This window comes from Lepisosteus platostomus, chromosome 2 (assembly GCF_059453375.1).
Source record: "Lepisosteus platostomus isolate fLepPlt1 chromosome 2, fLepPlt1.hap1, whole genome shotgun sequence".
NCBI lineage: Eukaryota > Metazoa > Chordata > Actinopteri > Semionotiformes > Lepisosteidae > Lepisosteus > Lepisosteus platostomus.
In genome coordinates this window covers 16,354,133-16,377,336 of record NC_142612.1, presented here as the reverse complement: position 1 = coordinate 16,377,336, position 23,204 = coordinate 16,354,133, and the positions used below count along the sequence as shown (strand labels likewise).

General features: G+C 42.6%; 1 protein-coding gene across 2 annotated transcripts in view; it reads left to right on the top strand.

The window, feature by feature from the left end:
- The window catches only part of bcl9 (BCL9 transcription coactivator), a 171,392-nt gene that overhangs the window by 97,157 nt on the left and 51,031 nt on the right, over window positions 1-23,204 (top strand). For both annotated transcript variants that reach the window (XM_088600780.1, XM_088600772.1), the window contains exon 2: window positions 8,929-9,124. The gene's annotated coding sequence lies outside the window, so the exon portion shown is untranslated. The remainder of the gene's footprint in view (window positions 1-8,928; window positions 9,125-23,204) is intronic.

The window sequence follows — 23,204 nt, the reverse complement described above, 5'->3', positions numbered from 1 at the left end:
CTCCCATAACCCTTTGTGCTAGTGCCTCCTGTTCTCTCTTTGAACATAATTGTCCAGGACTTTCCTCTTGGTTTGTGTTTCGCTGAACCTGCTGATTTTGGAAAAAGTTCATTGAGTTATCGTTGTCACTGCCCTTGAGGGTTTTGAATACTTGAACCTGGCTCCCTTTGCAGCCTTGCACTTTTCTGAGTCTTTAAATTCTGGTCTTTAGCCTGTCAGAGTAGGATATTCCCAGGCACAAAGGGATGTATCTGATATTACTAAAATTCGTGTTCCTGAATTCTTTCCTTTGGAATTTATATAACGTGTGTAAAAATTACTTTTCACTTGCTTAATGGCTCTGTGGAGATACAATGAAGAAGAACCTCTAACCCCCTGCCAAAATATCAGATAGGAGGGTCTGCCTGGGTTTGACCTATTGGCCTTCTGATTTTCAGTACGATATCCAATGATGTTGAAATGCTGCAGGCCTGCTTTGAGAATAGCTGCAAATGTTTCTAGAAGCCTGTTAGGGAGGTGTAGTGGCTTGCGGGCCCCTATAATTTCTTCTTCATCCGATTGGGGTAGTATGTCATTTGCCATATTTTGGGTGATTGTAGTTCTTTGCTGTGGGTCACTAAGGCTTGGTCGAATGCAATGACTCTATTTTAAAAAATGGTGTCATGCCTCTCGGATACTCATGTGAAGGCCTTGATGATGATTAGCACCATGTAAAGTACTTTATGAAGTCGTGGCAATGTAGGGAAATTTCATCCCTCTTAGTTTTCATGAGCAGTTGGAACTCTCATGGTGCTCACAGTTAAGCAAAGAACGAATGCTGGACAGTTCAGACTTGTTGCTATGTTTCATTACGTTTTGCAGGGGAAAATATGTATGAGCAGCTCATGCAATCTGCAATGGACTGGCCTGCTCCACATCTGAAGGCTTCCTTATTTTCTTGAGTAGTCTCACTCCTGCACAGGAGCAAGTACGTGCCTGCAGACTGAAATACATACTTTTAATACTGCAAATGCCCATGAGTCATCCTGTGCTTTTGCAGCAAGTAATGCTGGCTCCCAACAAGGAGTGATGTTAACACTATAAAAGCTTGAGGTTCCCCAAACTGCTTAAAAAATCACCGTTCGGTGAATTACATATCAAATTCAAGAGGAAAAATCTCATTCCATTGCTCAGAGTGCTCTTGCCCTGCTATTGTTTCAACAGCTGTCATTATATATAAAAACATCTCCATGGCTTAAGCCTAAAACATTTGTGCTATCCAAGCTTAGCTGATGTGTGCCAAAGTGCACCCCTGCAGTAGGGTACCCTCACCTTGCCGGTGGAAGCTCAGATATCACTATAAAAACAATTTGAACCCCCAAAATCCTCAGTACTTCCTACAAAGTGCATTTTTTAAGTCATAGATATTCTGTATTTTTAGGAGTAGCTCAAATGTTGATGGATAGCAGAAAACAACTGAAATGTAAATTTCAGCTCTTACAGGGGCTGTGTAACATGTTTACATGCTCTGGCGTGTGGCACCAGGACTGTCGTGATCTCTGTGAAGTGGTGGCAGACGGGGCCCAGTTTGGACCGTGTATTGATCAGACAGGCCCAGGGGCTGTGCTGTTGGGGTTCCCTCTGTTGCTTAGTAATTTGAATTAAACCCTGACGTGTCTCTCAGTCAGCTCATAGCAGAAAGCCCAGCTCATCCTGTAACGTACACCATAGTTGCTCATGACAAGACCTCTGGGAGGATGGGTTAAACGTGACAGAAGTTTTTTTAAAAGTCATTTTTCTTGTCCCTAAAACGTTACAGTATTGGATAATCCTATATGAGTGGTGACCAGCAATTGCCCAGAAAGGTTTATGAATTGCCCTTAAATGAAAACTTTCTGAGCTTTTCTTCTTCTTCAGCTGGTTATTTCAACCAGTAATGTCAGGGTCTTTCATAATGAAAATACAAACTCCTTGTGGATATTTTGTAAGCGGAGCCACACTCGTGATTTATTGAGCAGACGACTGGCTAAACCAACTACATCTTTACATTTCTTTTATGAATATTTACATGGTTTCTCTTTTGCAAGTCTCTCACCACGGTGACTTAAATCATAATTTTTTAAAAAAATCACACAAGCCTGGTAAAATAAATAGAGACAACAAGGAACATAAAGAAACTAGGCAGGCTCAAGTCAGAATATAATCTTCATAAACACATGATTAAGTAGTCCTAAGTGACTGCTGGTTTTCGACTTCAGGAACAGGATTGGCTTTTCATATTTAATGTTTAGCATTTTTTTCAGTTGACATTGCTGTTTTAATTGTGGACAAATGTCTGTATTGTAATATTTGCTCAGACCTGGTCCTTCTTTGAATATTTTGCACCTGGTTTGTTCAGAGTGTTCGGAATGTCCTGGATGTTTGGCAGTTCCCAGTGTGGGGATGCTCTTGCAGAGCTGCAAGTTATCCCCCTCTGGATCTGGAAAAGTGTGCTTGTGGCAAAATGTTTATTTGGAAAAACTTAATTTTGTCACTGAATTAAGAGTGTTACTGAACGAGAATTTGATTTTCACTCTATAGCTGACTAGTACTCCTCTTTTTCAGCTGTTTTTTCAGGGCTGATTTTCCACTTCTGCAGAGTCCTTAAATGTGAAAGAAGGACTAGAACTTGACATAAAACAATGGACACATGCCTTACAGCTGATGGGATGTTCAGTGCGTTCCTCCTTTACATAGTTCCCAAAAACTAGAGAGGGGATTTTAGCACTTTTTTTTAATCCACTGGGTTTTCCATGTCTCCTTTGGTTCTGAACAGCAGTTTTCAGTTTTCAGAATTTAATTATTCTGGTCCTTGATGTCCAGACGTGGGCAGCCCTGTGCTGGCATATTATCTTCATTTAAAATAGTATGGTGATCCCCGCACTATTACCAGGACCAAAAACTAGCACTATGAAACTAAGGACCAAAGTGCCAACTAAGTGTCAGAGTGCAGGGTGGTCTGTCTGCCATGTGATATACAGTAGTTAGTGCCGCTGTTGCTGGTGAAATTTCTTGTTTTGAGTTCTCTATATGAGGGTGACCAGCCCTGGTCTTGGAGTGTCGCATTTTAGCAGGATTCATTGGGCCACCCTTAAATCATCAGGTTGGAAAGATCGGTTTTGTGCATTGGACAAATTTGGTCAAGTACTTAGTTTAGAGTGTACTAAAATGAAGATCTCCAAATCCAGTAGCTCTCAAGGACCAGTTAACCATTTCTGACTTAACAGAACCCTGTAATGTCCTAAATTACTGACATGTTCCAGGTCCAGATTCATGCGTTGATGGTGACCTGTAAGTCCTACAGGACTGTGGCTCTTCACGACCAGAATTGGCCACCTCTGTGGCCTTCACTTTGGAAGAACAAACCCACGCAGGGAATGGTGCAGACAGGAGGAGGCCATTCTTCCCTGGAAGGTTTGGCTACCAGCTTCCAGCTAATCCCAGATTCTGGACGGGCCATTTTCTGATAGGATTCCGGAGCATCGGCTTTAACGATGTCTTGGTAGTTTGTTTCAGATACTCCTCTTTGTGGCAGGCGTCTGCTGTTCTCACTTCTTCCTGCATCGCCTGGATTCGAGTGTGTTGAGCAGACAGGGCTCCGAGAGAAGCCAGTTTTTTTGTCATATAACTATGCAGTTTGAAATCTCCAGTTTGTGTTGTCATGCGTCAGCTCAGAACTGTCTGTCTTGCTTCCACATGCAGGGACATGGAGGAAATGCCATCAGGCTCCAAATTTTGAGTGATCCCTGACAGCAGCAAACATTATAGAGAAGAAATTGGTAGATCACTTCACTTCACATACAAACTCCACACATATAGCACCCCCGGTGCAGGATTGAACTTGGGGCCACAGTGCTATGGGGCACCAATGCTTACCGCTGATTACTTAGAGGGGATTATATCTGTGGTGCTAACTAGTAATAAGTTCTGAATGTAAAACCATTGCAGTGAATTGTCCCCTAAATGTGTACACATACTTTTTGCGCATATTTGTGCCGGAGCTGCTGTGCATATCCTTTGGACGCTTTGCTTAAGGTGCAGAACAACATTGGTCATATATCGGTATCTATACCTATAGTGTATTGTTCTTTCTTGTCTTCCTGACAGTTCTGTTTGGTTCATGCTGCTGGTTTACAAAAACCTGCTGTACCCTAATAAAAAGAAACCTTTGCGGTGTAACTGTGCAGCACCTTGAGGTTTTGACTGACTGTTTATAGATATCTGAATTTTTTCTTAACTGTTCTTTCCAACAAGAGTCAATAGTAAAATATGGGCGTTCATTGTTTTATTGTATATTACATAGATGTTTAACGCTATCTGTGACAGAGTATTATAGCTAAAGTAAATAGTGTTAGTCAGCCAAAAAGTGAGTGCAGCATCCTGTGGCCATTGGCTGTGACTGAGGGTGTGTCACATCAGTATTCATCCCACAAGCAAAATCCAAGGCTGTGGAGGCAGCGATCGCAGTGAGGCCAGCACTAATTGGGGTTGTACCCCCTGGTCTAGTCAGTACTCCTGCCACGTCTTTCGGTTTTTCCAATTCCTGGTGTAACATTAACCTTCTCGGGAATCGTCGTTTGATATTCGATAATGTCGTACCTTTCTGCCAGTTATCTTCCTTGGCAGTACCTGCTGGTATTGGGGCATAGGTCACGGTGACCAGTGAAGAGAGTGTTGTCTGGCCTCGGGGAGTACAGAATGTGAGTTTTTTTTTTATGGATTCCTGAACAAATCCCAATAAGACTGAAGCACAGAATTGAAATTTGTTCTCGTGCAGCAGTTTTTTCCATTCTTCCAGAACACTTTAGTGGTGGCGAAGTACTGTGGACAATTTGTTTGTTGTAATTCTTAAGCTTGTTTCATAAGTCCAGTATGTGTTTTAACACTGGATAGCAGGACTGGTATTGCCTCTATGAACCTAACCTCTATGAAACAAGGACAGTCTCCTTGTTTTCTGTAAAGGTATAAGTTTGTTTTTGCTGTAACATTTCAGCAGGTACAATAAAAAGTGTCCATTGATATACTACTAGGCAGTCCTTGAAATTGGGAAGACAAATTGAGTGTTTATACAGTGCTGTGATGAAAAACCGGCTGCAGCCAGGCATCTGCTGTGTTGAAATGCTCTGCCAGAGAGTTTGTCAGTTCTTATACGCCTGAAAGATTACCGGTGGCTTTTGTTTAAGATGGTTTTAATTTCCCTACTGCCTTGGTCACACTAGATTGTGGAATTTTGTATTTTGTTAACTAAATGACTTGATACCTCAAAAAAACAGACGTTTACACTCATTAGGGGAGTTGCTACAGTGAAGTAGGTTAATATATGCTGCATTGATCAGTGTGTGCTTTCATTGTTAAGCAATGGACTAGCAGGCTTCTCTGTGGCAGGTCATGTCAGAGGCTTTGCCTGGAGAGCAGGGTGTGCACAGACTAGATGTCACTGGCTCGAATTCTGGGCAGTGTCATGTACCAAACTCTGCTTGTTCTCCCAGGGGTGGGGGGGGTGATTTTTGCCTCTGTGCGACAGCTCCTTCTATCACATCTAGGGTCCTTGAGAGCTCGTGGTCTTGCCCATTAAATAAGTCTGCTCTCCCCATCCCAAGATCTGTGCCTGGGCTTGTCAGTGGAGGATGTTTCAGAGGGTATGTGTGCGCACGTCATTTGTCTTTTATTTGCATTTCATACTAATCAATGAATGTTCTGGATGTGCGTTCCGGCACATTTTGGTAGTTTAAATGCTGTCGGGTATCTTTTTTCAGAATATTCTCGGGTGTCATTGTGCACCAGCTGTTAATCCTTCACTGAGTCGGCTGACTGGAGTTTGTGCTCATGGCGGATTTTTTAGAAAAAGCCTCAGAAATAATTGAAATTGCTGGTGGCCGTGGTATACAGAGCATAAGAGATCGCAAATGAGAAGAAACAGTTGGGCCTGTCTAGCTCATTGCTCCAAGGAACTCATCCAGCTGTTTCCCGAAAGACACCAGGGTATCAACTTCAACATGGCTGGACAGCTTGTTCCAGACTCCCATCACTCTTAAATGCATGCTTCTCCAGAGTGCAGGCCCAAGGATGTCCTGTGACTATTCTTTGATGGTATAGAGATGAATGCATTCACATAAAACATGGCAGACCTTCATCTGGTTACACATAGACTACTGTTTACCAAGATGCTTCTGTAATTTTCTACCTAGGAAGTTATGTTTGGTATTATCTGAAATGTTTGTTTTTGTTGTCTAAGATGTAGGAGAACAAAATTATTTCTCTGAAGCTCAGAGGTTACAACAATGGCATTTATCATTAGTGATTGTATTGAAATGGTGACTTGAGTGCGGGTTTTGTGTTTGTGTATGTGGAAACAAATTGAAGTATTCTTCTATAGTGCTTTAAAACTTGTGCTGATGTTTCTGAGACTTGTTTTAATTTTAGCATTAGTATCATGTCACATAAAAGCTTAATTTTGCAAATCCGGTGAATATAGAGGCTAGTATTATAATAGTGTAATTTCTACTTATATTTAGTGTAATGCAAATATAAAATTCATTGGTGAACATTACATGGAATTTCAAAAACTAGAAATTGAAATCGAAATGAAGTGACGTTTAATGTCACTCCTTTTAAGTATTTTGTGGGGCCGAGGCCCTGCTATCACACAGTTGGGTCCTGGGTTCCATTCAAATGTGGGGTGCCTTCTGCGTGGAGTTTGCATGTTTCCTCTTTGTCCCTGTGGGTTTACTCTGGATCCTCAGGTGTCTGACTGCCTGATATGGTGGTCGGGTTGATTTGTCTGAATTTGTCAGCTGTCCTTGTCTGTGCACTATGATGGACTGGTGTCCCATCCAGGGAGTAGTTTCGCCTTGTGCCCCATGCTTCCAAGATGCACTTTGGGTTGCTGTGACCCTAACCAGGAATCGGCAGCTTTCTGATGGATGGATTCTGCACTTGTGCCGAAAAAATATTCCTTTTAAATGGTGTTGGACTAGACTGGCCTGCCCACAAATGTCCCACCATACCACACCCACCACCCTCCCTATCTGCGTGTACCCCTTCCCACGGATTTTCAGAAACATTTCCTGCAGCTTCTTGGCACGTGTAAGCACGCTGTTCTGGAACGGAATGTTTCCGAATGCCCCTGCAAACACGCGTTTTGTCCCAAAGTGGAAGTTGCGCGGAGTCATTTGGCTCTTCCAGAGTTGTGAGTGTAATGACGACTGGGGGAGGGGACAAAGAACTGAAATATTAGAATTATTAGCATTGGAATTGACTTGAATCAGGAATATCCTGTATCTGTCACAGCTTGGTTTAGTTCTGTCAACAGTTTTTGGTAGCATCTGTTTCAGGCACCTGGCTAAAATGCTTCTTTCCTTGGTATTCCTTCAACATTTCCCCTCTCTGGTGTCAGAAGCCAGTTCACAGGGAGAGGTTGAAGGTGCTAGTCAGATGAACGGTCAGCAGGGGGTTGGTAGCAGGCAGTCTGAAGCATTCGCAGGAGCTGATCGGCCTCTTCCGCCCTGAGACGCCTGCCCACTTATGAGGGGGTGGCCTGGCAGTTCCAGCAAGTCTGCCCTCTTCTTTGTGTCCCCCATACACCAGAGCTCTCGCTGGGCAGCGTTGCTCGCCAGAAAGTAGACAAGAGGCCTGTTTCCCCATGAGTGAAGCAGATGTCTGTGGAGTCTGAAGTGCAAGCAGCAAGCCAGTGAACTCGGGACAGTTACTGCACCCTCCCATGGCTCAGTTAAGGCACGAAGAACGCAGAGGTGCTGCGCTAGAGGGCTTGTCTATTTCATTTTCGTGAAGTTTCAAGGTGAAGACTGTTTATCTGGTCTTGGCGTATTATCGTCAGGATCAGGTCTTTCTTTTTATGCTAGGATAAGGGTTATTTACATGTGAGGAAAAGTTTTGCGTGTTACCTGAGGTAAAAAAAATCTTTAAAAAATTGAAATAATTCATATGACTGCTTGTCATACGCATGGTGGTAGTGTTTTTTTGTTTTGGGCTGTAATCGCTTAATGGGTGATTCGTATGAGGACCAACAGGTTCTGATCATAAGCCTATGTTAATCAAAGAAAATGAGCTGCTATACTCATTTCATGGTCTTGTGGTTGATTGTTGGCTTATGTAATTTCTGCTGTGCATCCTTTATAATTCAAGACTGCAGGACTGCATGATGCTAGAGTACCTATTCAGGCTGTCTGAAATGCTGACCAACAGTTTTGGCATATTGGATGTCTCAGATGTGAATGAATGGAAGTGAAATGAATGGGATACTTTGATTTTGTTGGACTGGTTTGTGTTCCTTTTGTGCTTCCTGGCAGTCAGGTTAGTTGGGGATTTTTGGGAAGTACATTTTCTGAAATTGTTCAGTTACACAGAAAAAGTTAGTGAGATGTTGGTCAGTGCCAGACCATAGAGAATCACATAGATAGCAACAAGTAAGAATGGAATTTGCTGGGATGTTATCATGTGCATTGCTGCTATAAAGGAATGATTCAATGTGGACTGTAGAGTGAGTACTGGCAGTGAGATCTCGAGAGAGGCAGAAAATGTGAAAGGTAGCTTTTAAACATTTGTGTTGTTTGTTCAAGAGGTAGAAAAGTAAGATGGAAATGTTAGTCATAGTTGTGACTGGTTTCATTGTCAAAACTGTCTGTATAGCCCCTGTTTGAAAGAACTGTTCCATGATGGGATTTAAAAAAGAGCTTTTAATTAAATCTCATTGACGCTGTGTTCTCGTACTCTTTGGTCACGTTTTTAAGAGCGAGTACACAGGAACACTTTGTTGCACCTTTTCTTTGCTGCAGAAAGGCAAGAGCCACTGTCCTTTTGGCACCTCGTTGGGACTAAAATGTAATGTTTCTTTGGCAGTGCAAAGTACCGTCCGCTTTCTTCTCATGATGCCTTTTTTTTCTCTTCCAGGTTTGTGAATGGATTGTGTGATCCGGCGCTGAAGAATCTGGATTTGGATCACTTGCGACATTTGGATCTGACACAGTGCAGCACGTACCTTTGCTTTGTGTTTGTGGGGAGACAGAGCTTGTGGCTCAGGGAACCTATGAGCAGGCGCTCCCAATGAGGAACAGCCACTGCCTTTGAGATCTGGGGGCGTTTCAAGGTAACTGCTTTCTGACAGCACTTCCCTCTTCCACGTCATTTAGACGTTTGCACATCGGTAAGAGAAGTTCATGGTTGCAGTACTTGGATGACCAGTGAGCACTTTCTTAGATGATGTTGGGTCCAAAAGCTGTGGTAGAAAAATGAGTAGTGCAGACAACTCGGTTAATAGTTCTCAGTTTCTGTCGTAACATAAATGTGGATCTGGATGAGACCACCGAAGAGAATATGGTGTTAGTGTAGATGTGAGTTAAAACAATTGGATAGTACACAGCAGCACAGGGATCTGTCCTTCACAAAGCTGAATATTTGTAGTTGCATGTCTTTTTATTTTAGTGAGGGGAAAAGTTTGTCATCATGTTTAGTTCTATCTTATCAATCATCCATGAAGATCGGAAGGTTTCTTCTGGCTGGGGGGGGAGCCAAAGAATCAGCTTTTTCAGTCAATTTTTTGCCCTGATGTCTGGTCAAAATAACTTTAAATATCTGGATGTTGTTTTCATTCTGGTCAGGCAACTAATTTGCTGAGCAGGGGGTTGGGATTAACCCACATGCTAATGATGTCAGCTAGTGAGAAAAACGGGGAGTAAATGTACCGTGTCTGGATGATAAAAGGCACCAGAGTTTCTTAATTTCGCTCCAGAGTCTCGGTTTTAGTGATTCTTGTAAGAGAAGGTATTTGTCCTGCGGTAGCACTCTTCCACTCCCTTGGCAGGAGCTGCGAGCGAACGCTGTCTTTCTCCTCCCCTCGACAGATCTTGTCAGCAGGGGAGAGTGTGGCAGGGCAGTTTACAGAGCACGAGTCCTGCAGGTCGACAGAAGGCTGGGGTCTGCTGGGCCGCTGATCCCATATATTTCTGGGCACTCCGTTTATTAGAAGGCCTGGGCAGATTTACAGTGAGGAATAACACAGTTGCTGCTCGCGCGGCTGACGAGGCCAGCAAAGAAAAAGCAGCAAATCACCGAGTAAACCTGTAATCAGCCCTGTGCTGTCGTCCTTCTCTTCATTTCTGTCTGAAGTATGCCGAAGCGCGCCTCCGTGACTCCGGGCCTGCCTGATGTGCAGCTCGATGTAGAAAGGGTCCCGGGACAGTGTGTGTGTGTGTGTGTGTGTGTGTGTGTGTGTGTGTGTGTGTGTGTGTGTGTGTGTGTGTGTGTGTGTGTGTGTGTGTGTGTGTGTTTTCTTTGTGCGGGCTTCCCACGACGCAGTCTGGTCTCGGGAGGGGGCGAAGGTGACCGTGGCTGGGAAAGGCTGCAGTTTGTGTCAACGGCAGGCCTGTCTGCGCTTGTCTCGAGACAGCAGGCCTCCTGTGGAATGGCCAGAGCTGGTGTGCCCTTGTTAGTCTCGGAGGAAATCAGACTTGTGGGGCGGGGGGGGGGGAAGCCTACAGTGTTTTTGCCCTGTGGGTTCGAAATAAAAAAAGTGCTGTTTTGTGTTTTGTATGCTCTTTTCAGTAAGGAAAAGAACAAGAATGTTGTTTGCTCTTGTGCTCTGCCATGTAGTGCTGTATGTCCTTTACGAGTAGCTGTATCCCCCCCTCGCTGTGGCGGGTCTTTGGTCTTGAGGTAGAAAAGCTGTGATTGAACTGACAGGCTGGGGTAGGGCTGTAACTGTGGAAATGTGAAGTGTTTCAGCGGAAGCTGGTGTTACGTTCTCACCGTACTTGTAGTCTTGATGTTTTATCTCCTAACGGACTCTGCCAAAATGAGTAGTGATTTATAGAAGTTGTGATCCTGGGGTTGTGAATAATGCATTGTTAGATCCATCTTCATAGTTTTATGGTCCTAGGCCTAGTTCTGTTCTCCTTGAAGAGAAGATATGAAGATCCTATATTTATCAGAATTGGCATTCGATTTAATAAAATAGGGCTTAGTGCACACATTTCAGAAGACAATGTAGTACTCTGTATAAACCATAATGGTACAGACATTTGCCCTGGTGGTTCTGCCTCATCCCAGTGAATATTAAGAGTATAGTTGGAGAATTTCAGTGTTGAGTACCATGTAATGTAGTTTTGTACAACATTGGTTTCCAGTCCCAGTTCCTGGTACTCCTGTGTCTGCTGGTTTTCATTCCATTTCAACTCTAAATTGCTGGGGCTAAGGGATCCCTTTAGTTGATCTGCTTGCTTGTTTAGGCTTTTGGTTCACTTGTCTCTAGTTTAAAAAGTACCCGTACTTAAACGGTACCGTTTCCAGCTTCTACCACATGCAGACTGTGAGCAGTCTCTCTTGAACATGCTCAGCCTTATTTCTGGTGCAGTAGCCGTTGTTAGGTGATCATGAACATACGCAGGAGGAGGTAGCAATACTCACTTCCACAGTGAGTTCTTCTTTCTGCAGAGGATCTGTTGGCTGTATTTAAGCTGTCATGTCTATATGCAGTTCTGAAACTCGGAAAATGGTCCAGGGTTGATACCCCTTAAGAATCCCATTTGCCCTTTTAAGAGCTAAAAGGAAATCTGAAAACATGCTTCATATAGAAAATAGAAATCAATTAGGCTGTGGTTAAGAACTTGGCACAAACTCAAATTAGAAACCAAAAGAGAAAGTGAATGCTCTGGACCAGGGTTTTTAACCACTACTCTTAAGATATATCTTAACATTAATCAGACGTGCCACAATGAGAGGGCTTTCTGACGATATAAATAGGAAATATCAAATATGTGGCACTAAAAAGGTTAGTTAAGTCAAATTAAACTTTTCTAAGATGACATTTCGCCTCTAGATCTAAAATCAGTAAGCTCTTAGCAGTTACATTTGATTCACAACAGACTGCTGGGAGAATGTCTGCACAACACAAGTTTTTGCTCAAAGAAGAACAAGCCCCGAGTTTATTTTAAGGGAAGCAACCACAGGAAATGTCTGTGTCTCAGGTAATTAAGGATTTTTTAAATCGCAGTCCTTTTTTTTCCCCAAAGTGTCCTGAAACACTTTGTATTTAGAAGAAGAACCACTTTTACCCTCCCCACTGCACAACAGATCAGATGGAGAAAAGTTTCACTGATCTTATTTTGGGGAAACTTAACACACCTACTGAAACCAACAGTCCCATGAGGTGTTTATTGATCAAATTGTCAGGACATCAATTCAGTGTCTCATGTGAAGGATCGCACTTCTGATTGTTTAGTTAATATAACGGGGCTTTGGTTTGGAGCTGTGGGAGTCTGGGACAGGCTTGTGTCAGAGATTTATTTTCAGTATTATCACCTTGGTTATCAAAAATGGCTACATTAGCTTTCATTAGTATTGATCTCTTTCCATGCATGTTCCAACTAAGACAATGTAACCCTGATGTCTGTCCGATTTAACAAATTATTTTAGTACAGGCTAAACAGTATCACATAGAACATGTAAAAAATCTGTTTACCATCTGCTTGCTCTCAGACCTGTCTACAGTGTTCGGATTTCTTAGAAACCTTTTATAGAATCCTCAGGATTTTGCATACAGAGGTTCCCTCTCTTCCTATTGGGTGATTCTCCTCCTGTCTGATGTTTGTGTCCAGTCTTAAATACGCTTTCCAAAAGGAGCTGGCAGGCTGACAGGCAAACTGCAAGTGCAACATTCATGACTGTGTTGGAAAACTAATCAGAAGCTTTACATTTTATTAAACTCAATTTTTAGGCGATAAAAGGAACAAGTAAAGGTTTATTCCATGCTGAAAAGAGAGGAAGAGAAACGCAACGTTTCGGCTATGGAGCCTTCTTCGGGTCTTCTTCAAAGAAGAAACGTTGTGTTTCTCTTCCTTTCTTTCCAGCATGGAATAAACCTTTACTTGTGGCTTTGCAGCCTACGCATGCTGATGCAGCTACCTACTGGAACATATTTAGGCTGTTGTTGTTTAGGTAGTTATTGTATTTGAATAATTGTTGCAAACATTATTAGTTCACTTGTATGTGGGTTGGGTTGCCGCTTCGCAGAGCTGGGGCCCTGGGTTCAGTTCTTGTGCTGCTACCTGCTATCTGTCCCACAGTCCAAAGACATACTGGCAGGTAAATTGGCTTCTGGGAAGATTGGCCCTGGTGTGAGTGCGGGCTTGTTTGTATCTAGGTGTTGGTATTTGTGACGGATTGGCATCCCGTCTAGGGTGTATCCAGCCTTGTACCCAGTGCTTGCTGCGATAGGCTCTACTTCCCTGCTACTCTGTGTTGGAAGCCAGAATTCATTGAAGTGGTAGATAAATGGATGGATTAGTTTGCATAAAAGGCCCACTAGTATATAGTCTACATTAGTGTATAAAAAGACATGTCTTTTTAGATTAATGATTTGTGTGTATGTCTTAATTGATTGTGTGGTATATGGTTAATTGAATAATTCACGATATGATTGTTTAATTGGAAAATTATCTTAATTTAATGTGCTGCGTTAACAGCTAATTATTGTTAGGTGACATGAGACTTAAGTTAAACGTGTAGCTCCTGATGAAATATTTTTTTTTTTGCTGAAATGTTGATAGATTAAAATGTTGTAATCGAGTATAGAGTATACTTCCTGCTTTTTCAACTATTTCTGGTTTTCATTGGACAGCACATTATTAACTTTTGGTTTGTTTTCTTATTTTTGCATTTTGGAAAGCAGTCAGAATTAACAGGGAGAAATATTTTTCCTGTTAATAATTTTGTGAATTTGTTGTAGTAGTACAGTAAGTGATACGTTTATTTAACATCTTCAGGCTCCACAATTGTAAAAGAGCCTTAAATTATAATGGATTTTTCCCCATACTTTCTAAATTGGTAGTGTGCAGGTTAACGTGTCATAGGAATACTCAGGCTTTGCTTCATCTGAACAGAAAATACCTTTCTGGGGTCACCTAGATGATTAGATATCTAAAATAGCATTCAAATGAAAAAGAACACACATTAATCCAGAAAATGTGCATTTAAATTGCAAGTGGCTAGCAAGACACAGTGATCTGTATATGTTGCAGGAATGAACAGACCAAGACCCCTGGTTTAAAGCTAGATGGCTGCCTGTCTGTGGCAGAGGTATTTGTAATCTACAAAAAAGATAATATGCATTACCGGCAAATATAGAAATTGTCAATAAAAGAGGGTAACAGTTTTGCACTACTCAGGCACAATGTTGAAACCGATACCATTATTTCTATCAAGAAATGACAGGGTGAGATCCATGGATCAATTAACTACACTGCATCAAGAGGCAGACTATATGACTGCTTCTCTTTTGCAAACTCTGCGTTCTGATGGGAAATTTGGTCCAGAGGGAAGAGTCATCTACTGGCCAACCAACACCACTTTAATCCTGGATTTGAGTCTGATCCTGGATATTAAATACAGGAGCTCAGACAGTTATCTTCTGAAGAAACCTTCCCCATCCCGGTTGTCACAAGTGGCTTGTTTGCGTTTGGGATGTGACGCATCATCTCTCGGATAACTCCTCAGAGGCTGAATGTCAATCAGACAGGTAACCCTCTGTCTATGGAGAGAGGCTGCACCAAAAAGTTTAATTTCTAATCGGCACGTTGTGTCAGATCTGTTCGTATGGAGTGATCAGGCTGTCTGGGTGTTCATATAATACCCTTTTCTACTGACCCTGTGTAACCTGCTTTTCAGCAGCTATAATTAGCTCCTATCTGCTTCCCTGGTGTTGAGAACCCGGGCCAGACTTTGAAGTGTGAGTGAACCTGATCCGTCTTGGGACAGGTGTGCACTAAATTTGCTACAGGACAAGGGACCCGGGTTCGAGAGTCAAAAGATAAAAAGGTGGAAAGGAACAGAGATGTTAAAATACCTGATTGATGCGACTGCATACCTAGTGTGGCAGGACCTTGCGTGCTTGCAAGCTCAGTCCAACAGAAGAAGAACAGGGAAAACCACATGGAGCTAACAGAAATAATTGCTTATTATGGCAGCGTATTTGCAGCTCGCGAAGAAAAAGCAACCGTGTTTACTGGGATGTCAAAAACATAGGAAACATCTGGATTCCAGATTTATTCCAGCTTTCTAGTCCCTGCACCCCCCTCGCCCATCAACCGCCAGTTTCTGCTTGTTCCCTCTATTACTCCGATACCCCGGCAGCCAGTGCTGTGTGTCTGAGTAGTGTTGAAGCAGGCCCTTTTTTATCCTGCTGGTTATTCATAGGTGTATGAACTGCTTGCACATTTCTTACCTAGCCATGCGTCTCTATGAAAAGGTTGAGAGTATAATTATGCTTAGATATAACAAGCTGCTTTTAAGCCATGTGCCTGTAGTTAAAGAAATTTGCCCATTAACTTGTGAAATTACATTTTTTTTTTAATTGTTTGGCATTAATTGCTTGTCAGCCCCTTAGGTGCAGGGGTATAAGTGGTGCTGTTGCTCTTAGTGAGCAGAAAATGCCTTTTAAGCTCATCAGAGGAGCATAATGCTGTCTAACTGAGCTGTTCGGTTTGTTTAAAAATTAACAGATTTGTTCTCATTTTAAGGTTCTGATTGCTGATTGTTCAATAGCCGTATGAAAGCAATTTCTTAACAAAAAAATGATTGTAATTGCTATACCAGTGATATTCTTTCCTGTCCCAGGAGGGCGGCTGTCCACGGGGTTTATAGGTACTCTAAAATCTTCAATGAGTTAAGACATGGCAACGGTTGTAATTCAGCTCAGTTAAGTGAATAATGGATTCTAATCAGGTCATTAAGAGACCTGTGCTGTGTCGGGGGGGGGTTAACGTGTGACAGCATGTCACTAGTGCACGGACATTAGTTGTTTGTTTGAATGGGTTGCTCACCTTACCCAAACCCAGAGAAATTCTGTCTCTGAGTTTGGTGCATTCAGTGGTGGGGGTCCCTTATCTTGTGCAGCACAGAGGAAAAAGTGAGCTTTTGAGAAGTGAGAGCTCATCTGTCAACTGTCCAGCTTCAAAGTGAGCGAACTACAAGATTGTGCTGGAGGGACATGGGTTCTGCAATTCTTCCAGATCCCTGACTGTCAGCACAGGAAACTCGAGCCCCTCAAAATGGGATAAGATTCAAACTGGGCCTGATAACATTCCCACACTAGAAAGAAGAAAAGCAAGACTTTCTGCACCTTTGATTAGTTTGGGCTGAAGGCTGGGATTTACCCTTTGTCTTCTGTTGCTACTTTTGTATGTGACATGAATGTGTGGACTGGGTCCCATCTTACATGCTGCAGGGTGCCCTTCAGCTCTTCTTAATTGGTGAGCAGTGTTCTCCCATGATCCTTGTCTGGATACCCCTTTCCTTGTTTGCACTGTTCTTTTGGTTAAACAGTTACCACCGTGCAAATGTGGGAGATACTGTAAAGCAATCTGAGGGTAATAAGTGGTTCTGCAAAAGAAAGGTTTGTGACCATAAAGGACCATGAGCAAACACAACGTCCTTTTCTCATAAGACCTAATGGCTGCTCATGCTATGGTGCTGACTACGAACTATTCACACCCATCTGTGCCCAAGTTGAAGTTGATGAAATTGAGTTGTGTAGGAGAAGATGACTGTCCTTCAGAACATCGCTGGCAGCCTAGGGAAATGACAACGTTTCGCCAGTCAGCCAAAGCATCTAAGCTTGTGCAGCCCGCTCAACAGTATCTTTTCCTGTGCCCTGATGAGGTTATTTGGAGCTGGCCTTATCAATGCCCTCTCGCCCACGTACTGGGTGGAGACGTAATGCACAAATGTTCGTGACGGGCTCGAGCTGGTGCAGTGGCTCCTGCACCCTGGCCAGATCTGAAGAGAGCCATCATAGACCAGGACTGTGCACGGAATTCTAATGTAACGACATTTCTGCTACTGTCCGCGCATGTTCTCCCCTGGCGCTGCCATTATTTTCAGGTTGTTAGTTTTATTCTGCAAAAGGCACCATACCTGTTGAGGATTGTATAAATACCATTTTCTGTTGTAAACTTCCTTCTGTGTTTAGGCCAGGTTTATATACTATCTATATGATTTTGCAGAGAGGGGGGAAAAACAAACCTTCACCTTTTAAAGTCACACGAGTTTGACGGGGAATTAATTTCCTGTTGGCCTTTCAGTAGATATAATTATTATTATTATTATTATTATTATTATTAATTGCTTACACTTATATAGCGCTTTTCTGGACACTCCACTCAAAGCGCTTTACAGGTAATGGGGGCTCCCCTCCACCACCATCAATGTGCAGCCCCCACCTGGATGTGCCCTGTTTCTGCACAGTATCAGAGAAATCTGAACCTGGGCTCCAGTACGTATAAAAATATGGACTGGAACACAGCAGGAGCACAAAAAGAGGCCAGGCCTGCCAGAATGCTGCCAGGTGGCAAGCCTACATTGCTGGTAGGAAAGATGCTGGAAAGTAAAGCAAGTGACTCCAGCAAAAGAAACAGTCTTCTGCGATCGACCGCTAATATTTTGATATGTTTGATTTCAGTGTTATTTCTTCTCTATATTAACATGGTACCTCTTGGTTTCACATATGCAGCAGTTTGCAGAAGTTGCACAGCAGTCTAGCAAAGGTGGTAACAGTAACCTCTTGCGATGGTCATTTGTGACATGGTCATCTTATTGAATTCCCTTTAAAAAAAAGTTTGACTATTTGTCCAGCACTACTTTTGAGTACCGTGGTGAATGTGTGTGAAAAGGGAAGAATGGGTGAGGCATTTTGCCTATGCTGACATCTGCCGTTCTCCAGGTGGGCACTTGTGCATTCTGCGAGAATTCCATTGAAACATTCCGATCTTCTAGTGCAGGCAGAGGCTGTAAGAAGAAGCCTGCAAACAAGCATGCAGTGCATTTGTAACCCTTGAGCTCTAATGGGGTGACTTTGACTGAATCTAAATAACGTTCATAGGTAGATTTCTTCACGATTAGAGATTGGCAAGAAAGAATAACAGGTTTAATTTTGCACATGAGGATGTGCTTTGTATTCTGTGGCAACGTGCTGAATTAAGTCCAAGGCATCTAGGCACTGTTAATCATGGGTTGCAGTTCTTTAGGGTTTACATGCAGAGTCTTTTTCAGGAAAAGAAGTGTGCAGCCTAAGGATTGATGTTTGATTGTTTCATCTGCATCCGTCACGTCACGCAGACCACCGTTTACAAATCCTTTGTAGAGATTTGGGTCCTCAGATGCCGCTCGTGTTGAAATCCCGGAGTTTTGTATTATCTCGGCTAATTGTGTAAAGCTTTTTGTTGTCCATTAATATCCGATTCAATTTTGGATGCAAAAAGTAGCATGGATAAAATGTTAAGAGTTTGGTGGAAAATGCAACTATATTAGAAACAGAAAGTGCCACTAATAACCATTCAATGCTTTGACAGATCTACCTGGTCCTATACAATACAGGAATGATGGCTGGGATGCTCAACAGTCCTTTGTTCAAAAGGGCCATTTTTTCGCTAACAAGGCATTTTTGTAAGCGGTCTGTACATTGCCAAGATAATGTAACCCAATGCCAGTTTTAAACGCAAAGCCAACATAACACCATGCCAGCTTTCAAAGTGCCAGGATAGTGCCAGGCCAATAAAAGCTTGCCAGCTTAACAGCACGCCATGTTCTTTCTGTGCCAGTGGCCATGCCAAGCCAGTGATCACATGTGCCAGAATATTAACAGGAAGATTTAATGGTGTGTCATTCTAATGGAATTTTAAGTATACTGGCAATCTGGGGTAATCCAAGGACAGGATATAGCCTAGCTCGTGTTTTCTGCTAGTGCTATTTTTAGGTGTTCGGGAAAAGCCATATTGTAAAGAACTAAGGGGCAAATAGAGCTTTGTAGTCTAAGGTGATTGGGCAGTTTCTTGGCTGATATAAAGTCTTGAAAGGTATTCAAACTTGCAATAGGACTTCTTGGTTTATATGAAAGACTGAGCAGCGGTAGCCTGTGAACTCTTTTCTTCTTACACAGAGTTAAACTGATTGTGTTAGATAGAAAATATTGTCTGATGCATATTTGCCCCCTCGAATTTCGCTGAAAGAGATTTTTTTCTTAATTCACGCCCTGCAAAATAAAGGGCAGTTCAATAAGAAAGTGCAGATATTTACAGGTTTTGACTGTCCTCCACAGGTGTTTGAGCCCTGGAGTACCTGCTAGGTTAGGGGCCCGAAGTTGCTGTAGCTGATGTTCCTGTGCTGGTAAGGGTGGGTTCATCCTGGTTGTCCATGCTTGCTGGACTATGGCAGCTGTGGTGTCTCATGATGAACTGATCCATGTCGTTTCCCTTCTCTTCACAAGAAGCATACCCGTTGCCTTCAGCCTGATTATACGTAGGGTTTCTAATGCTAACCTTAAAATAGTGAGTGAAGAATTGGGATTAAAACCTTTTGGAGTGCTTTTTTGGTCTCTCAAAATGTCGTAGGTTGTATTTCCTTTTTACTTGTACATTCTCATGAAGCAGAACCTTCAGCACGTTTGAACCAAAGTTTAGTAGGTCCATAAAAACTGAATATTGCTAACTGTAGACGTTTTCTCCTTCTAGGGATGTTTCTATTCAACAGGTAATAAAAGTTTTATTTGAGACTCTGGCAAACTCTACTTAAATTTGAATATGAGGGATGCCATTGATAGGGATAAAACATAGCAGGATTACCAGATGGTTCTGCTGCCTTTTCACTGTAATGGCATCGTCATTGTGAGTATGTGTTCACTCTAGATAATTTCAAGGGGAAATATTGTTCATTTCATCTTTGGAGTGTTTTTAAGAGGAAAACATAATGAACTGCACAGATTTTGGAGTGCAGTTTTAGATTGTGTTTGTGGTGTTGGGCACAATTATTTTTGTAGCCCAGTGTTTGTAATAATCCATTACTGCAGCAGTAATGGAAAGTTTTTCTAAAATGTGTTTCCAGGGAGACAATGGATTAAAGTAGATCAGATGCTTTGGGGTCAGAGTTCAGATCATTCATTTCTCATTAAGCATGGAAATCGGTAATGCCCAGCATCTGTTTGTCAGTTGCAGTTCGTGTGGTATAACGTAAACCTTGTGACTGGAGTAAACATTAATGGCTGCTTCTTGATCTAATCATAACCTATTTCTAGACCTAATCACAAACTCAATAGCCAGTGAATCTAGATAATGAGGTCATACTGTTTTGATATTGCTAGCTAGTAGGTGGGAGGAACAGTGGCGCAGTGCCTTGGCACTGGGTTCAGTTCCTGGGGAGCTGCAGGTAGTTAGTATGTTCTCCCTGTGTTTACATGGGTTTCCTCCGTCTGCCCTGGTTTCCTCCCACAGTCCTAAGACATACTGGCAGGTTAATTGGCTTCTGGGAAAGTGTGTGAGTGTGTGCTTGTTTGTATTTGCGATGGATTGACATCCCGTCTAGGGTGTATTCGGCCGTGTACCTGTTGCTTGCTGGGATATGTCCTGGCTTCCCAGCTAACCTGTATAGGAAGCCAGGATACACTGAAGGGGTTACTTTGAAGTTAATAAGAAATAGACAGCCATTCCATCCAGGGTGCAAGCAGCCTTGTGTCCATTCCTTGCTGGGATGGGCCCTGTCACATCCCTGCGACCCCGTATTGGATAAAGTGGGTAGAAAATGGACAGCCGAATGGCTGGTGGGCCGTATTAAGCTGGTTTGTACAGCTATGAACCTTCTTTGCCTCCAAGTTCAGTTGCTTCGCTGCTGTTTGAGATACTGCTACATGTGTTCATGTAACTAAGATGGAGACGAGCAATTATTAACTTTTGTTCATTGAAGTTCATCAACCATGGAGAAACACTGAAAACTCTGTTGTGCCTTTTGTGCTGTGCAGTCTTTTTTTTTTTAGTGAAGGTAATTAGATGTGGATTTCTTCTTTGTGCAGCATGAATGTCAGTCGAGTTTTTCTATTGGGGGGGAGAGAGGCACGAGCGAGTAGACTTCAGACACTGTCTTCCTCTCCCCGATTTCCAAGCAGACAGAAAAGCCCCAGAGCAGAGGCCTAGACCGCTGAAAGATGCTGGAGGAAGTGTCCGTCAAAGACGACGCTGAAGCACAAGCTGAAATCTGCCTGTGGTTTTATATACAATTAACACTTGACATCATGTTGCAAAGGGTCTGTGCCCACGAGTGCTCTTATCTTTCAAATAGAGCTTGGTGGGATTCGTTCAGTGTAACTGCTCCCTCATGGCTCTGCTTAATGACGGGGCCTTAGAAAGTTTAAAGGAAGCAAGACTTTATGTGGAAATAATATGAGTGTGGTGTGCTGTAGTGACTGTTTGCTTTTCCCCCACAATTACTGAGAAGCTGAGGAACTTGTGAACAGCATCAATATACTGAGATGCTTTGTCAGGAATGATGGACATCAGTGATAAAGAGCTTCTGTTCATCTACAGTACTATTGAAGCACCTAGAAGATGGGAACTCCTTATTAACATTTTTAGTCACTCTTGAATTAAAGTCTGAATTTCACATCGGCAGTACTGGGGCTGGTTGGCTCTGCCTTTGCAGTGGAGCTTTGAGTGGTGATAGTTTTCAGAGATTGACTTCAAATACTGTTTGCAGTCTCAGGTCTGAAACTCTGGTGTGTATTGGGTTGACTGCAGATACGTCTTTTCAGAGTTGAAGGAGGGGTGACATCCCCCTTGGTGTGGCAAAGTGGTTTCAGAGCTGGTTCTGGTGAGGTTTTGTGGTACAGAGTGAGTTGTGAGGGTTTTCTGTAGTGAAATATCAGAGTGGCTACATTGTGGTTTGCAAAGAAATGATTTTTCTCATTCTACCTTGTTTTCTAAACCTTGTAAATATGTAATATTAAATTAAATAGCAAAAAGTAACATGAACAAATAATAGTCTTGACTTACATTTATATATCACATTTTATCTCAAAGACCCCAGTATACAGTGTCTTGAAAACATATTCAGCTCCCAGCTCCTTTTTCATACTTAAGAAACTCACAGCCTGGAATTGTAGTTTTTTAGTATGAGAATTTGTATTTGTGAGTCACACATTCATCTTCGCAAGTCCCCCCTCAATAAAGATAATAGTAAACCATAAATGTATTAAAAATAAAAGTAAACTGAGATATAATTTAATTCACATTCATCCCTCTTGGTCTCAACTTAGTTGAACCACCTCTGGCAGCTGTTACAGCCAGTAGTCTTTTTGGATAAGTCTTTATTAACTTTGCACACCAAGATGGAGCAACATCTGCCCATTCCTCCTTGCAAAATTGCTCAAGCTGGGTCAGGTTAGTTGGGGAGCAGCAACGGGAGAGTAAGTTTGTAAGATTTTCAATGGGAGTAAGGTCAGGCTACTCAAGGATATCTATTTTTTTCATTTTAAGCTACTCCGCTGTTGCTCTTGCAGTGTGCTTTGGATCGTTGTCCCATCGAAAGACAAACTTCCTCCCCAGTTCCGGCTTTTTGACAGAGGGTAGCAGGTTTTTGTCCGGGAAGTACCTGTAATGTTGCACCCTTCATCTTCCTTTCGATCCTGACAAGTTTGCCAGTCCCAGCCACTGAAAAGCATCCCCATAACGTGATGTTACCACTGCCATACTTCACAGGGGGGGATGGTGTTACCTGGGTGCGGTGCAGTGTTTGATTTGCACCATACATACCACTTAGCATTCAGGCCACAAAGGTCCACTTTAGTCTCATCAGACCACAAGACTTTCTGCCACATCTCTGCTGTGTCTTCTAGATGTTGTTTTACAAACCCTTTATGGGCAAGGGTGTGTTTGTTTTTTCGGCCAGGGCTTCTCCCTTGCAACCTTCCCATTAAGGCCATTTTTGTGGACTGCTTTACCGAGTGTTGATCGTGTACGTTATCTTCCATCACAGCCGCTGAATTCCGTAGCTCGTTCAGTGTCAGAGTTGGCCCTGCAGCAGCTTCGCGAATAAGTGCCCTTCTTGTCCTGCAATTCAGATTAGGGGGAGGCCTGATCCAGGCAGTGTGGCTGTAGAGTCACACCTCTCCCTCGTCTGTACGGTGGACTGCACTGAGCTCTGAGAGATGTTCAGTGCCTGGGCAATAGCTTGTACCCTTCCCCAGATTTGTGTCTCTCTGTAATCACATCTCTGACTTGTTTGGAAAGCTCTTTTGTGTTCATTTGAGTCTTTTTTTTTGGCAAGTCCCTACCGTGTTTTAGGACCTCACAGAGAGAGGGATATTTATGTTTCCAAACGAATTGACAACAGGTGATCCACCAATTTCTTACGCA